The 16,673-nt window shown below is 45.3% G+C and overlaps 1 pseudogene; it reads right to left on the bottom strand.

Moving 5' to 3' along the window:
- Positions 1–14,301, bottom strand: part of LOC124250380 (cytochrome P450 2B4-like) — a 47,557-nt pseudogene extending 33,256 nt beyond the window's left edge.
- Between the last annotated feature and the right edge of the window lie 2,372 nt (positions 14,302–16,673).

Genomic DNA, 16,673 nt, shown 5'->3' with positions numbered 1-16,673 from the left:
CTCTGTTCCAGGATGAAGGTGCTCATGTACTTAAGACCCATAACTGGGAGTAAATCAAACAAATCCATGTCACATTGTGTGAAACCTCCCACAGTTCTTGTTGTAGAATCCAATTTCTTTTGTTTAGTGACAAATTGTTGGGATAAATGAATAGTTTGAGCAACAGAAAAGGAATAACCATGTCCCGTACCATTAATAGCGTTGGCTATTGGCCAGGATCATAGTTAGTAATATCAGATGAATTGTGAACATTGGAAGTCTACCTCTCTGCCACAATAAATTGTTTTAGAGCATTGCAAAGGGAGAAACCCACCAAGGTAACCCATATGTATTAGAAAGGGGAAGTAGGCCACATATTCAACAATTGGACTGATTAATATGTGAAGCAAAGGAATGAGCCCATTGTAAAAAGACATTGCCATCAGAGGTCCATGCAGTAAACAACCATAGGATCAGAAAAACTTTAAATGACATTCTGGTCACTAATTAAAAGATTTTGTGCTTAACCTATGCTGAGGGAAAGAGGTCAGACACAAAAGATCACACGTTGTGTGATTCCATTCATTGAAATTTCCAGAATTTGCAAATCAAAAGAGAAAGATAGCAGACTGGTGTTTATCAGGGGCTGAGGGGAAGGGAGAATGGGAAATGACTGCTAATGGGTACAAGGTTTTCTCCTAGGTGATGAAAGTGTTTGAAACTAGATAGTGGTGATGGATGCACAACACTGTGAATGAACTAAATGACACTAAATCATACACCTTAAAATGGTTAATTCTATGTTATGTGAATTTCATCTTAATTTTAAAATATATGTTGAGGAAGAAGGAGCAATCGTTACTGCCTACAAACATAGGTTCTTTATCCCCCACACAAGAGGGCCAAATGAAAACTAGAATGCCAGCCTAATGGCAAGGAAGTGGTTTTTATTTCTGGTGATATCAGCCGGGAGACGAGAGTGAACCCTCAAATTTGTTTTGTTTCATCTCATCTCCCCAAAAGAGAGGAGGCAAGGGGTTTTATTTCATTTAGTCCTTTTTCTGGGGTTTTGTCCTGTTCCCTTGCTTGGAAATTATTCCTTTGTCTCCTCATTATGCTCTTTCTCTGTGCTTATTTCTAGGTTTTAGGTGAGTTGGCTATGTCTCCTGATCTTGGAGAAGTGGCCTTATGTATGAGATGCTTTATGAGGCCAAGCAATGTGCTTCCCTCTCGTCACCAGTCCATAAGAACGAGGAGTGACCCCTTTGTGGGCTATTTGTGTCCTTCCGCTGTGGCAGGGTTGCTCCCATTGCAGGTACCCAGGGAGTCTGGTCTTTCCTTCCCTGGCCTGCTGTTTGTAAATCCAGTTTGGGGAACCTCAGCACCATTGGCTACAAAGCCTATCAGCACACTCCTATTGCAGTTTTCCTATTAATTGGGTTGATACCCAGTGTAGCTCGTTGCTAGGCTCAGGGGCTTACAGTTGCTATAGGCCTCAGGCCTACAAGGCTGTTGTCGGTTCTCTTAGGAGTGCAGCTGAGTGGGGCTGGCCCTAAGCAGGGAGCACTCAATTGTTTTAGGCTTTGGAATGTGGGGCTGATCCTTTTTATGGCTATTTGTGAAGCACAGTCTTCTGCCACTGATAAGCCTCACCCCGCACAGGAACACACACACCGTCAACACAGTCCTGGTCCATGCAAACTTCTCAACCCCCTGTAGTGTACCCTGATGCCACACTGTAGAGGCCCCCACCTCTCCACCAATGGCCCCCACAGTTCAACTGGTCCTCACATGGGCCCTGCCCCACAGACGCAGATACCCTGAGGCAAGGGGTTTTAAAGGTTTGTGAGGAATGTGGCTGCTTGTAGAGAGGGAGGAGAGTCAGTGCCTTTGCTGGTTGGAGTTTTCCCACCAGCCTACATTCAGCCTAAGGATGTTGTTCGCAGGGAGGAGGGAGAGATGATAAGGAAATTTGCAGGCAGGTGACCTTGGTTGTTTGTTTCCATGGCAGATAGTGTATTCTTGAGCAGAAGCCAGGGAGTAAGCAGGGAAAGAGTGCTTTGGTTTTAACCCCATATATGCGGGGTGTGATGTACGGGAACTGATATCAGGACCAGTATCACTATGGTGAAGAGTTTGAGTTCTAGTGCCAGGCAGACAGAGTGTGAATCATGCTCCTCCTCTTAGTAGCCATGTGACCTCAGACAGCTGATTCCACTGACTAGCCCCTGTTTATGCCATAGGGCATGACTATTGTACCCACCACACTAGGCTAATGGGAGGAGGATTCAAGCAGGATCATATATGCACAGATCGTGGAGAACAAGGAGGTGAAAAGTGGAGGCTGTGGCTCTTCTGAGGAAAGTGGAAGTCACTCAGGGTGAGCTGTGACCTGGGAGGTGGAACTGCAGAGATCCTGAGCCGGGTTTCCCCTTTAGCCCTCACTTCCATATGAATAACACTTCTGGAATTCTCTTAACAAAGGAAAGGAAAACATCCCCTGAGTCCTTAAAAGCTGTAGCATGATAGAAAGAGGTAAGACCACAGAAAGGACTTTTCCACGGAGGCAGCAACCAAGGAAGAGGAAGGGTATAGTCTTGCAATGGGACCCTCAGAGGTGAGAAGACATGGAGAGAGTGAGGGGCCATTCTCTGCCCCTCCACAGTCTTGGAAAGAAGTGAGGGAAGAGGGAGCCAAAAACTCAGGCAGTGACACTGAAAGCCTCCTCCTTTATCTCCATGGTTCTTCATCTGCAATCTGACAGCCTTGGAAGGTCATGTAAAGAACAAGTTTCCAGGAATTTGCTAAACCTTTCAAGTTGATAGACGTTGTGCCTGTGTGGAGATATCTGAGGAAGGGTCCACATCTTTCTGGAGCATCCAGAAGTTAGGAGACATGAGCTTAGAGATACTGGGGGCAGGGCTGGTTCTTCTCCTGTAACTGATTCTGTAACCCAGCTCTTTCTAGAACAGCATGATGCCTGTTATCTCCCTACCACCCCAACCCCCCCATCCCTGGGGCTGTCCATTTAGACAAACTTTGGCATCTCTTTTTGGCATCTCTAACACCATTTTTGTTCAGCTTGTCTTTCTGCCCATGGTGATCAGACTCAGTTTTTTTCTCTGTCTATACCTCCTGTCAGGCACTGTTTCTCTGTCTCTCTTCTCTGTATCTTCTTTTTCTGATTTCTTCCATCTTGTTTACCTCTCTGTCTCTATCTATTTGAATCTGAATCTGAATGCAACTCTCTAGCTCTCGTTTTTCATATCCCTCTAAAGATCCCTTTTCTCTCTTTTGCTATGTTTTCTCCACTTAAACCATTCTCTTTTTCTCTCTTTCTCTTTTCTGTTTCTCTCCTTCTTCTTCCCCGTTCTCTCCTCCTGTCTCCCCTCCTCCTTCCTCCTTTTTCTCCCTCTCCCCTCCTCCCTCTATTGTCTCACGTTCACTCTATGTCTCTTTCCACCACTATCTCCCCTGTCTCTATCTCCCTCTGTCTCTCTTTATCTTTCTTTCTGTTTTTCACTCACCCTATACTTCTCTCACTCTCTGTCCTTATTTATACACCTCTCTGCCTCTCTCTAAATATAGGACAGGACTACTGAATGAAGGAATTGACCCTCACCCCGTCACAAGGCCCCCAAATCTCACATAAGATTAAAAGAAGGGTGAGGCCATCTCACTGGGTAGAGGCAGGGCCCTGGGTCACTGAAGTCACTGATGGAACTCAAGATTAGGGACTTGATTCTCAGGTCTTCCTTTCTACCAAATGTTGAGGACTCTGGGGCTAGAGGTTTTCTCTGAATGGAGCCAAAAAGTGGGGAACGGAGTTAGAGACACATCAGAGTATGTCAAGACCCTACTTGGCTCCCCAGTGCCAGGCAGGTTAAATCCAAACTCCCCCCAATTTTCAAGGCCCTCCAGCAGAGGTCTCCACCCTTGTCCCCTTCTGGAATCCACACCCCAGGCTTCCTGGGATCTTCCAGTTCCTCAATGCACCATGCTGTATCGACCTTCAGGCTCTGCCCTTGCTGTTCCTTCTGCTTTGAAACAGTCTTCCCAGTGGCCAGTTGATGCTCATGATGTCTTAGCTTAGAATCCAATGTTTCAGGTAAGCTTTTCCCCACCAACATACCAACAGTTGTCAGTACTTCCTATTTTGTGTTCTCAAAGTCCTCGTTAGAGCACTTATCACAATTATGATTACTTATAATAATAATAACTGCCCCTTTGACACTTACTTTCTGTCAAGCCATTCTAAGCACATTGCAAGCATTAATTCATTCAATTAGATGTTACTTTGTAACCATATGATGAATGTCCATCTTCCCTGTTTGGCAATAAATTTTCTAGGGCAGGACCTATGTCTCTATGTGACTTGTTTGATGCATTATCTTCAGCCTCAACACACATTGCACTCAGAGTAATGCTGAACAGATATTTTAACCGAGATTTGGAAAGGTTGAAACATTTGTCCAGGGTCCAGCTTGCCAAGATGTAATTTGGGACGAGATCTCACTTCTCAAGCCCCATTTAGAGTTGTAGTGAAGATGGAGTAAGTTAATGCAGGTAAGGCAACTAGCACATACTCACTGCTCAAAAAACAGAGACCTCTCCTTGATTGACTCAAGTATGGGATGGCACCTGTACTCTGATGTCTGGGAAAGGGAATGCGAGTCCAGCTTACCTATGGAGAAGGGGATGAAAGCTTCATTCTTCTTCAGTGCTCCATTGGCATCCAGAAAGTGGTCAGGGTTGAATACATCTGGTTTTTCAAAGGAACGTGGGTCATGGAGAGCAGAGCTCAGGATGGGATGTACTTCAGTGCCCTGAGGGAAGGTCACAAGATCAAAAGGTATTGACATTCCCTTCCCAACCCCATCCCTAAAACAAAACAAGAGGACCCCTACTGATAAAACCAACAAGAGTTCAAGTTTGGAGATTAAGAGAACCCAGGATGCCCACCTAGGACAGATGTGGGAGCTCAGCTGGTCTCACCTTGGGGATGATGCACCCTCGGAAGTGAGTGTCTATGTCTCTGGTGACCACATGGGGCACGCCAATGGGAATGAGGTCTGAGAATCTCTGAATCTCATGGATGATTGCATCAGTGTATGGCATTTTGGCTCAGTCATCGAGGGCAGGTGGTGATGTGAGCCAATCACCTGATCAATCTCCGTGTGGACCCTCTCTGCACAAAGGAGTAGACCCAGTGAACCTCATTTCAAAGAGACATTTCACCAGGGACACTGCTCTATGGGCCAATGAACCAAAAAATATCTATAATAAAGGGTTAGCTTATTGACACCCCTCAGAGCAATCAGCTTGGGGTGGGGGGAGGAGGGAGGAAGTAACAAGAATTCTCACCCATTGAAATCGAATGAATGTTATGGATTTTCTCCCCACACGCACAGGTAAACACAGACACACACATACCCATGTAGGCCACATTTTTGCATAGAATTTCAGATTAATAACCCTAGGCTATGATCCTGTCAAAATTCTCGAAGTTGAGTTGAAAAATGAACTACTAATTATTCTAGATGTAGGACAGATGAGGTATTGTGCTAGGTCCTCAGGAATACAACAGTGAAATAGATAAATAGGTTAGTCCATGAACAAGTGGATAAATAATGAATATAACAATCAACCGACCAGTGGATCAATTCATGAATGGAAAGATTGATGAATAAAAGAACATTAATAAATGTATGTATTTATTTACTCAAGACTCAATAGATAAACTAATGAATCATTAATTAATAAATGGTCCATAGGTCAATAAATCACACAAATGGGTGAATGGCCAGATTTAGGAAGGAATAAGCAAATGAGTAGATTAGTGAGGAAATGAGTTAAAAGAGGAGTGAGAGGATAGATGGATTGAATGATAGATGAGTAAATCAAGAATGAGTAAACAAGTGAATTATTAAATGCATAAATGAAGGAATATAGGGATGAAGGATGAATTGAAAGACTGACTGAGGGAAGGATTAAAGAATGAGATCTAGCTCATAGAAGGACAGATGGATGCATGAAGAAATGAATGAGCCAATAAATCAATGACAAATATTTCATTCAATTAATCAGTGTTTCAAAGGATGAACAGATTAATCAGTTCATCCAAAAAAAGAATAGAAGTGTATGTTTTAGAATAAATCATAGATAAAAGAAACTGATGATACAGGTTAGTTAATGAATAAAAGGACAGACCAATGATGGATGGATGGATGGATGGATGGATGGATGGATGGATGGATGGGTGGGTGGATGGATGAATTGGTCCTTAAGTGATCAGAGGAAACAGTGGGAGGACAGATTGACAAACTCTTCATCCATCCATCCACCAACAGCGCTGGCCCAGTTGGGGCCTCCTTCAAAACCTGCAGTGATCCAGGTATAAGAGGGGAAGGCACCCTCTCTCATTGAGGAAGGACTCCTAGCCTCAATTCTGCAGCCACAAAAGTGGTCAGAAGACCCCCATCGACTGGCTGTCCCCCACCTGCCCACCTGTGATGTGAGGGTATTTGAGCATGATCAGGAATCCATAGCGGAGAGTGGTGCTAATGGTCTCAGTGCTGGCAAAGAAAAGCAAGAGTGCACTGAGGATGAGATTCTGCTGGTGGAACTCACTGTTCGGGTCGGACTTCTCCTGGGTCCAGGGGGGTAAGACTGATGTTAGTGGAGGCTAGAGCCTCACTGCTGTCATGTCTCTTGGGATGCCCTCCACCAATTTCTGGGTCTCTCATACCACCTGGCTCATTTTACTTTTCTCTATCCTCTGCATGCACAACCACATAGCTCTATATCAGTCTCTATCTCTCTTCACTCTGTCTGGTTCTATTTCAATCTCTCTCTCCATCTCTTTGGCGTGTTTGTCTCTTTTCCTCTCAAAGCCTCTTCCTGCCTCTGTGGGCTTCTCACCTGTTGCTGTATTTTAGTCCCTTCTTCTATATTTCCTGTATCTGTCTCTCTGTTCTCTACTTACTCTTTCCTTTCATCTCCTCACTCCGTTCCTCCAGCTTCTCCCCTACCTTTCTTATCTCCCCTCCTCATCCTCTGTTATTCCCTACCCCGCTTCCCCACTCTTTCCTATTTTCCCCTCCCTCCTTCTCACTCCTCATCTTTTCTGCTCTCTCCTCCCCTCCAATTCCCCTCTCCCAAACCCCATTTTATCCATGCGGAGCAGGTAGGTATCGATGAAGTCCCAGGGGTTGCTCGGGTCCAGGGTTTCACGGTGCTCCTCCACACTGTGGCCAATGAAGGCTTTGATTTCCATCAGGTTTTTGTAGACTTGCCTGTGTGTGCCAGGAAAGTGCTGTAGGAAGTCAGAGAAGAGCTCGAACACCTGCAGAGGCAGGAGAGAAGGAGCTGTGAGGTCCTCCTGGGGCTGAGGCCACATGGAGGGGCAACCCAGCTGGGCCCTGATGCCCTAAATGGGCTTCTCAGTCTCCCTCTGTCTCTGTCTCTGTCTCTCTGTCTCTCTCTGTATCTGAGTCCCTCGCTCACTGATTCTATGTCTCCTTTGATCTGTTATTCTCACATTTTTCCCTTTCTGCATCTTCCTCTCTCATCCTCATGTCTCATCCTCATCCACCTCTCCATCTCTCCTTTCCACCTCTCCTTATTTCTGTTTGTTTCGCCTTCTGATCCTCTCTCTGGCCTTCTATTGCCTACCTCAGCAGTTTATCTGTTTTGCTCAAACCTCTCTATGACCCTCCCAGCTCTTGCATCTTCCTTGCTGTGTCAGACATTGACAACACGATGTTTACACAAGATAAGCCTACTGAGCACTTAGACTATTTATTTACTTTAGCATATTTGTACTGTTTTGTCTCTTGATAAATGTAATACCTAACTTCTAGCAAATAACTGAAAGAAAAGCAGAAATGTATCAATGTAAAATTCCTTCTCAATCCCTCCTTCTATACATAACCATTATTAACTTTTTGGAGGATCACCTTCTAGTCTCTTGTCTCTCCATGGTTCTCTATGGTAAGAGAAAATTGAAACCATTGGGCTTGTCACAAATACTCACCACAGGCCTCATTCCAGATTCTTAACAGTCCTACCTGTGAATCTGACATACAGCTGGTGAAGAATGACAGCCAGGCATACTGTTCTTCAGTTTGATATTTTTAACTTAACATATAATAGGGGTATTTCCAGACTAGTCCAGAAAGATAAACTTAATTATTTTGTTTTAAAAGAGGAGCATTTTCTTTTATAATCTGGTAGAAATTTTTTTAAAACAGAAAGGAGGAGGAATGGGGAAAATGAAGAAATGTAGTTTCTTATTTTCGTGTATCCTTGAATTTCTTCAAGTGAGGGCCTTTGCCAAAGACAGAGGCAAAGATTCAGAGGAAGCAAAGACAGAAGAATAGAGAGCCTGAAACTGTGACTCATTCTCTCTCACACACACACATACACACAGACACACACGCAAACATGCTCTTTTCAACTGTCCCTCAGGATCTCTTCATTATGCCTTTCTTTGTCTTGTTTTCTCTCTGTCTTGTCTCTTTTCCTCCCCTGTTCTCTCCTCTCTCTTCCAAGCCCTCATTCCTTAGTCTCTCTCTCTCTATTTTGGCCACCCCCATCACTCCCCTTTGTTTCTTTTAGTCTCTGAGTCCCCTTCTCACCATCCCTCCCCCCATCTCCAGGTCTCAGTGTTCCTGTCTTTTCCTGCTGTTTCTGCCCATCTTCCAGCCCTAAGCTGCATTTATAGCCAACAAGGCAGATCACCCCTTTCACCTGCTCTGGATGCCCTCCTTGTTCCCATTGTCCCTCACTCTCTCCATGACCTGACTGGAGAAGGATTTGATGAGCGCATTCGACTGGTAAAACAAGTCCAGGAGCCGCAGGAATTGGGCATCTCTGCAGGAGAAGCATTTTCCAAAGACAATGGAACAGATGATGTTGGCAGTAATGGCATGGAAGAAGAAAATGGGGTCCTGGAGGGCTCCTGGGGGAGAAGGCATGGGTCACCAGACACAGACTCAAAGGCCTGGGAAGTATTTGTCTGCTGCCTCAGCTCTGTGTGACTGTCCTCTTTTACTCAGGAAAGATGAAGAAAACAGGACCAGGAATAGCTAATACTCATTAGCCCGTATTAGGTGCCAGGCTCTATTCTAAGCATTTACCATAGTGTTGTATTCAATTCTCACTAAAACCCGTGAGAAAAATGCAATTCTGTTATTATCCCCATTTCATAGATGGACGATAGAGGGATTATGTCACTTGGCCAGGGTTACCCAACTACTCATCACTGGGGCCAGGACTCAGACCCCAGCCATCCAGCTACAGAGCTTGTGTGGTTGGTCCCCAATGAGGCCACAGCTCTGATTCTGGGAGCAGGTAGAGTTCAGTCCCAGGGGCCAGTGTGGCTCAGAGTAGATGTTCAATCAATCATACATGTAAATTGAAAAGCTCTGCTCTCCCTGTCTGTTTTCGTCACTGGACCTTCATCTCTTCCCTCCATTTCTTGGGCTCTGGCCTTCAAGAATCCTTCTGCCCTTGTTAGTTGATGTCTGTGTACCCCAGGCTTAGCCCCATTGGAGAGACGGTGGGCAGTGAGCCCAGGAACATCAGGTAGGTGCGGCCTGTCTCTCTGCGTCTCACCTGTCCATCTTACTTACTCCCCTGCAGACTGTTTCCTGAACCTGTCTAATTTTCTCTGCCTCAGTTTCTCTCTTCCTTTGTATCCTTCTGCTCCTCCAGGACTCTTCCACTCTCTCTCTTGTCTCTGCATGTCTCTCTTGGTCTTGATCCCTCCATCTCTCTCTCTGTCTCCTTCTCGGTCTCTCTGTGTCACTCTGTTCCTTTCTGTCTTTCTTCTCAGCCCTCTGTCCCTATTCCTGTGGTACTCCTTGTGTCTCTGCCTCTGCCTCTCCCTCCCAGTCTCCACTTTTGTCTTGCAAATTGTTAAGAAAGGATCTTGTCATCTTTATGTCTCATAAACGCCTGTTTGTGGTGAATCCAAAAACAGCCCGAGGTGCTTCTTTGACGCCCATCCAACTGCCTGAGAGCAGCATACCTCACTGCCCTTTTTGCTCACAGCCAGCTTATCAGCAATTCACCCACAGAGAGGTAAACTCATTTGATCCTTTTCCAAATGCCTTTACTTTTCCCTTTTATCTCTCTGCTTTCTTTGATGTAAGCCTTATTTTTGCTTTTGATAGGTTCAATTAATCCATGCATTGGTTTTCCTGAACACATGTAAATAGCATGCTGATATCTTAGTCTATGTCTTTCGGTTGTTCTCAACACTCCACACTCCACATCTCTTCTGGCTTCCCCTGTCTATCTCATCTGTCCCTCTCCATGCTCCTCTTTCTGTCCCTGTTCCTCAGTCTGATAGTGTCTCAAGCTCTGTATTTCTACCTCTCCTTCTCTTCCCACGTCTACCCCTCGGTCTTTCTGTTGCTCTGCACCCCACATCTCTCTCTGATTCACTCTCCTTCTTTCCTGTCTTTCCCCTAGGGCTCACCCTTGGTTTTCCACAAATCCTCCACCAGACACTGAGCTTCCTCCTGAATCCGCTCCTCCACACTCCACTTTCCCATCCTGAAGTCCCTCAAGGTGGCCAGAGAGAACCTTCGAAGGGTCTTCCAACGTTCTCCATTGGAAAAGGCCACACCTGGGGATGTACAAGTTGGAGGGGGACTCTGTGACCCTCTCCACAACTTACCCTCCCCTTCCAGACTCACGTCCCCAATCCCCATCCTCCATCCAACTCCCTCCCAGTGTCCTTTAGATCCTTACCGTATCCCTGGAAGACTTGCTCAATGACAGCAATTTTCCCCCAGCCAGAGAAGGCCTCAGCTTGGTCCACCAGAGCCTCCCAGATGGCCTCTGTCCCACACAGCACAACTACAGGCCTTGGCCCCAGGTACACCATGAAGAAACCCCTATATTTCTCTTGGAGCTGCCAAGAATAGCCACCCCCAGGGTTGCTGTTAGTCAGTGTGCACTTCTGTGGCCATCACAGTTGATAAACCATTCAAACACTTAATTTGATTGATAATTAGCTGCTGTCTCCAAGACCATCTACCCCAGGACCCAGCAACTAAAGGATTAACCCATGACCCAGCCAAGGTCTGCATGATTGGTGCCCTAAGTAGTAGAGATGGTGAAATATTTCTAATATGACCCTCACTCATACCCTGGCATCTAGCTAGATCTCCCTGGCATTGCAACTAAAGAATCATCCCTCTTGTGACCCAACTTCAACCTTCTTTCTGCCTCTTGACAATTTCCCCAGAGAACTATCCTGAACCCCCCCGCTTGGTAGACATAAAGGGAAAGTGACTGCCCTCTGGGGTGATCAAGAAATTTGAAAAATCATAACATCAGTATAGCCACTTGGGAAACTCCTCAGCTGTACTTACTAAACCTGAACACATGTATATCCAGTGACTCAGCAACTTCCCATTTAGATATATGTCAGAAAAAATGTGTCTGTTTTTGAGTTCACTGAAAATGTAAATGCAGAGATTCATAGAAGCCTTCTTAATGAAATTTTCAGCAATGCTGATACAGAATAAATATGCAGTGATGTACTCATACCATGGAATACCTTGCAACAGTGAAAAAGAACAAACTACACCTAACAACATGAATGAAATTCACAGACATAATGTTGAGTGAAAGCAACCAGACACAAAAGAGTCCATACATCATAATTCTATTTATATCAAGTTCAATAACAGATAACATGACCTACAGTGCCACGATAGTACAAGGGTAGTGACTGGAAGGGGGACATGAAAGGGATTCCTGGGAACAGGCTGCGTTGTTACTTATCTGTATGTCAATTACATGAGTATGTCTGTTTGAGAAAATTCACTGACTGCACACTTACAATTTGTGCACTTTGTAGGGTGATGTTAAACTTCAGTAAAAAGTTGACTTGAAATCACAAAAAAGTTAGGTTTACTTAAAACTTACACTGATCTCTGCAAAGCCTCCTCACTGGTCTCCCTACTTTCATTCCTGTCCCCACTACAATAGTTTCACCATCCACCCACCCCACTCCACCCTGTAGCTAGAGTAATCCCACTAGAATGCAAATTAATTAATATCCCTAACCTGCTCCAACACCTTCAATGAACTGAGAATAAGTCCTGAAGTCTCCACCCTGGACCACATGGACCATAATGCCTCCCCATCACCCCTCTGACTTCTCCTCCCACTCTCCCCTTCACTCACTCAGATCCAGCCTCTGTGTTACCCCTGAACATGCTGCACTTGCCCCTGTTTCAGGGTTCTTGCACCGGCACCTGCCTCTCTCTGGTACCTTCCACCTGCACCTTTCAGAGTCTCTACTCAGAAACAAACCAACACTGAGCCTTTCCCTCACCACTCAATATAGAGTAGCTCCCACCACTTTCTAAAATATCACTCTGCTTTATTTTAATCATAGCTCTTGTCCACCTAATATTTCCTTATTTGTTTGTTTTATGTGCCCTGTGCTATGCCACATCACCAATGTCTAAAATATTTCCCAGCAAACAGAAGGTGCCCAGTAAATTATTATTGCATGAGTGAACAAATGAATGAGTGGATCAAAGCAGCTGCCATTTAACTTACTATACACCAGACTGTGTGCAATATCCCGTTTAATCTTCACAGCAATCTAAGAAGGCATGCATTCTTGGAGTCACCATCTCATTTTACAGAGTAGGAAGCCAAGATTAAAGCTTGAGTAATGGGCAAGAGGTGAATATGGAAAACAAACCCATGTCTGTCTGACTCCAGAAGGATTTGGGAGCATATGGGGGAATGGAGGAGGAATAGTGCCACCCTCTCCAATCTGACCCATCATATCACCCGTTATTCCCTCTCCATCCCTCCCTCTTTCAATCTCTCTCTCTCTTTCTCTCTATCTCTGTCCACAAAGATGCAATAATAATGGAGGATCATGGACACCTTGAGAATCTTTTAAGGGAATCTATGGAAGAGCATTAGGGGGATCTGGAACTCTCAAAATGTTATGCTAAATGTGTATGAATAATGTAGGGGAGGGGACCCAAAGCTTTAATCAAATTCCCAAAGGATTTAGTGATCCCCAAATTATTAGGCAGCTTCAGTTTATGAGGGCATTAGAGATGAAGAGACCTCTGTGCTGGACCCAGGCTCACCTCAGAGAAGTCCCAGCTGGGTGGCTGTGGACAAGTGCCCTTCCCAGGCTGAGTTTCACTGTCCGTGCCTCTAACACAGGGATAGCTCCTTTCCCAGCCCTCTTGCTGCAAACAAGACCTGATGAATTCCCACGAACATACAGATAAATCTTAGCCACAGAATTCTGAGTGAAGAAACTAAGTCCAGGTATTTACACATAAGCATGGTATGCTTGTGATACATTAAATACAATGACAATGAAATAATATGCACTTGGGGCCTTCATATCTGTGATAAAACATTCCCTGTTAAAAGTGAAGGGATGACAAGCCCAAGATTCAAGAGTGTGGTTGCCATGGTGGGGGAGAGAGAACAGAGAAGCACAGGGCAGTTGGAAGTGATTGTCACTGCTCCAATTCTCTTTTCCGTAGTGGGTTCACAGGTGTGGATTGCATTATTAATAAATAAATAGATCATCAAACATGAAATCATGCCTGGAAGTCAGGGATACAGAGCTTAGTAAATACTCCACGGTGTCAGCTGCTATTACAGTGCGTTAATGTTCATTATTGTAAGCACTTTGTACCTTGCCTAGTGTCCTGCTCTTCTTCTTGCCTCCCCATTGTCCTGGCACTGCCATGAGCCAGTCATTGCTGTCTTTTGTTGGCAGAGGAGAAATGTACTTGATTAGTGCCACTACTATTTTTTCTCTCTATTTCAGTGATGAGCAGGCACCCAGAAATACGACAGAAGATGGTAGAGGAGGGTGAATTGCTACACCCATGGTTCACACATAGACACCACTTCATAGCCAATTACCTGCTCCAGGCACAGTGCCCATGCACCTACAACAGAGCAAGAACACCTCTAACTATCTGACCACCATCCACGATGCACAGCTCCATTCTCCTTACTCACTCACCTTCACACATCCCACCCCTAAGCCTGAAAGGATGCCTCACTCCTTCTGGGGAGTGATCACCTCATACAGAGGCAGGGAGCCACTCTCAGACCCTGTCCATCTGCATCTCACCCTCAGGAAGGATTTGAGTAGGCCTCTTCTCACCATCTGCAGAAGGTTCCCCAAGAAGGACAGAGGACGGGGTCCTTGTGGGGGCGGCTGTGGGCCTTTAAGTGGCCTCTGGCCAGGAGGAGCAACAGTCCTGTGAGGAAAGTAAGGAACAGGAGCACGCTGAGATCCATGGTCCCAGTCTGACTGCCTTCCAACCCACTGCAGCCTTCTGCTGGGCCTTTTATCCTGACCCTGCCTCCCCACCCAGTTATGTAACTTCCTCCATTCCCTACCTCCTCTCTGGTCATTGTCCAGGAGTGTGAACTTTAAAGAGAGGAGCTAAGAGACCCGTAATTCCTGCTCCAGCAGCCCAGTTACCTGCTGACTCCCTCCCCCTGTACTCCCTCCCTAGATGTTGGCATAGGTACTGTGGTAGAGATACCAAGGTCCACATGAGTGTTTGTGTGTGTACCTGTGTGTGTGTTTATATTTCTGGGTATGGGTGAGCATGCATTGTCTACTTGCATGTGTTTGTCCGTGTCTGCTTGCATCTGTGTGTGTGCTTGCATGATTTCCATGTGTGAAAGTGTATTTGTATTTATGTGAGCATGCTCATTTGTGTTTCTGTGTATGAGTCTGCATGTGTTTATGTGTATATTTCTTCATATGTGCGGGCTTTAATGTACTTATATGGTTTCATACCTAAAGGTGTGTTTGCATTTGCATGGTGGTCATGGTATATGTCCCTGAGTGTGAATCTCTGTGTTCTTGTGTGACATTCACAGATGGGAGTGATGGGAAAACAGAAGGAGAGGGAAGAACTTGCGATTCTCAGAGGTGGAGGAGGTCAGGCGGAGAGAGACTGAGACCTGGCAGGTAGAGGATTCAGCTCTTCTGGATGTCTGATTGCTCTGACCAGTGCCAGGTGGTTCTCTCCCTGCCTCTGGCTTTGCCTTCACAGTGCAGGACTGTTCTCTGACCCTTACTTACAATCTGTATGTGTGTGCCTCTCTCTCTCCTGCTCTCTCTCTCTCTCTCTGTCTCAGTGTCTCTGATTCCCTATTTATACTCCGAACTCCAGGCATTCAGAGACTGGGTCCAGTTTGATTGACGTCCACTGGTCTTGCACCTGTCTCTGTCATCACTCTGAGCCTGCCCTCACCCAGCCTCTGGCAGGCTCAGTCCATGTTTGCTGAATATGTGAATGAATGTGTCCATGTCCACCTGTCATGGCTTGGGCCTTCCTCTCCACCTCTCTCTTTTTCTTTAAAAGGGAGTGGGGGAGATGAGGCACCATATTTCTTGCAATGTTAGGCAAAATCCATGATGGACCCAGAATCATGACCCTGGCAGTTGAGTCAAAGTCCTCTGACCCAGGAGGAGAGGACCAACAATCCTGACCTCTTGAAGTCAGGGGTGGAACCTGTACTTTCCTGACCTTGGAGATCTGCCACCATGGACTTTTCTGAACCCAGGTTCTGGTTCCTGCTGTACTGTGTGATCTGGCACTGAGCTTAGGTCTTCATTCCAGTCCCAAGAATCACTGGTGGAGATGGGTGAACTGCTTTACAGAGAGTAGCTCACTTAATTCTCACCCTTTGAGGTAGGTATGTTTGTCATCCCCACTTTATAAATGGGGAAAGTGAAGCCTAGAGAGGTCAAGAGTTTAGCCCAAGGTCACACAGCACTGTAGAGCTGCATTGCCTTTTATGGCTTGTGGCTATTAAGCACTTGAAATATAGCTAGTGGAACTAATTAAAACTAAAATTTAATCTTAATTAGAAAGCTGATACTCAATTCCATTATTGGAGACTTTCTAAGTACATTTGGAAAAAGTTGGGCATGTGAATCTCCCTTTTCAATTGCAGCTCTCATGAAATCTAGGTACAGATCAAGTATTTCTGAAGAAAATTTGAGATCTCAATTAAGATGCGCAGTAAGTGCAAGATAGACCCCAGATTGCAAATGCTTATAGTAAAGAAAAGACGTAAGATGTGAAGCAGAGGCAGAAACAGAAAGAACCTGGAGACACTGAGAGGCCAAGAAATAGATAAGAGATGTAATACAGAAATGCAGGCCAACAAAGGGAAGGTGCAAGGGAGCCAGCCCTGAGGCCTAGTGGTTAAAGTTTAGTGCACTCTTCTTCGGCAGCTCGGTTTCTTCTCCTGGGTGCGGAACCACACCACTTGAGAGTCAGCAGCCATGCTGTGGCAGCGGCCCACATAGAAGAACTAGAAGAACTTACAACTACACACGAGGTTGTACTGGGCTTTGAGGAGGAAAAAGGAAGAAAAAGGGAGGACGATTGGCAACAGATGTTAGCTTAGGGAGAATCTTCCCCTACCAAAAAAATAAAATGGAATGTGTTTCTTTAGAAAAAAAAAAGGAAGGGAAAGTGCAAAAGAGATATAGAGAGAGAGAATAGGGGAGCAAGAGAGACAGAGATACAAACACACAGGGACAGGGACCTGCAGGGGGTGAGGGTGGGGCTGGCATCTGTGAAAGAGCTTGTTTATAATGTGAAAGTGTGTTTGTATTATTATTATTTTATTTTTAACAGCTT

This window comes from Equus quagga, chromosome 13 (assembly GCF_021613505.1).
Source record: "Equus quagga isolate Etosha38 chromosome 13, UCLA_HA_Equagga_1.0, whole genome shotgun sequence".
Classification (NCBI taxonomy): Eukaryota; Metazoa; Chordata; class Mammalia; order Perissodactyla; family Equidae; genus Equus; species Equus quagga.
The sequence above is the reverse complement of the archived record's forward strand: the minus strand, read 5'-3'. Positions and strand labels throughout refer to the sequence as shown.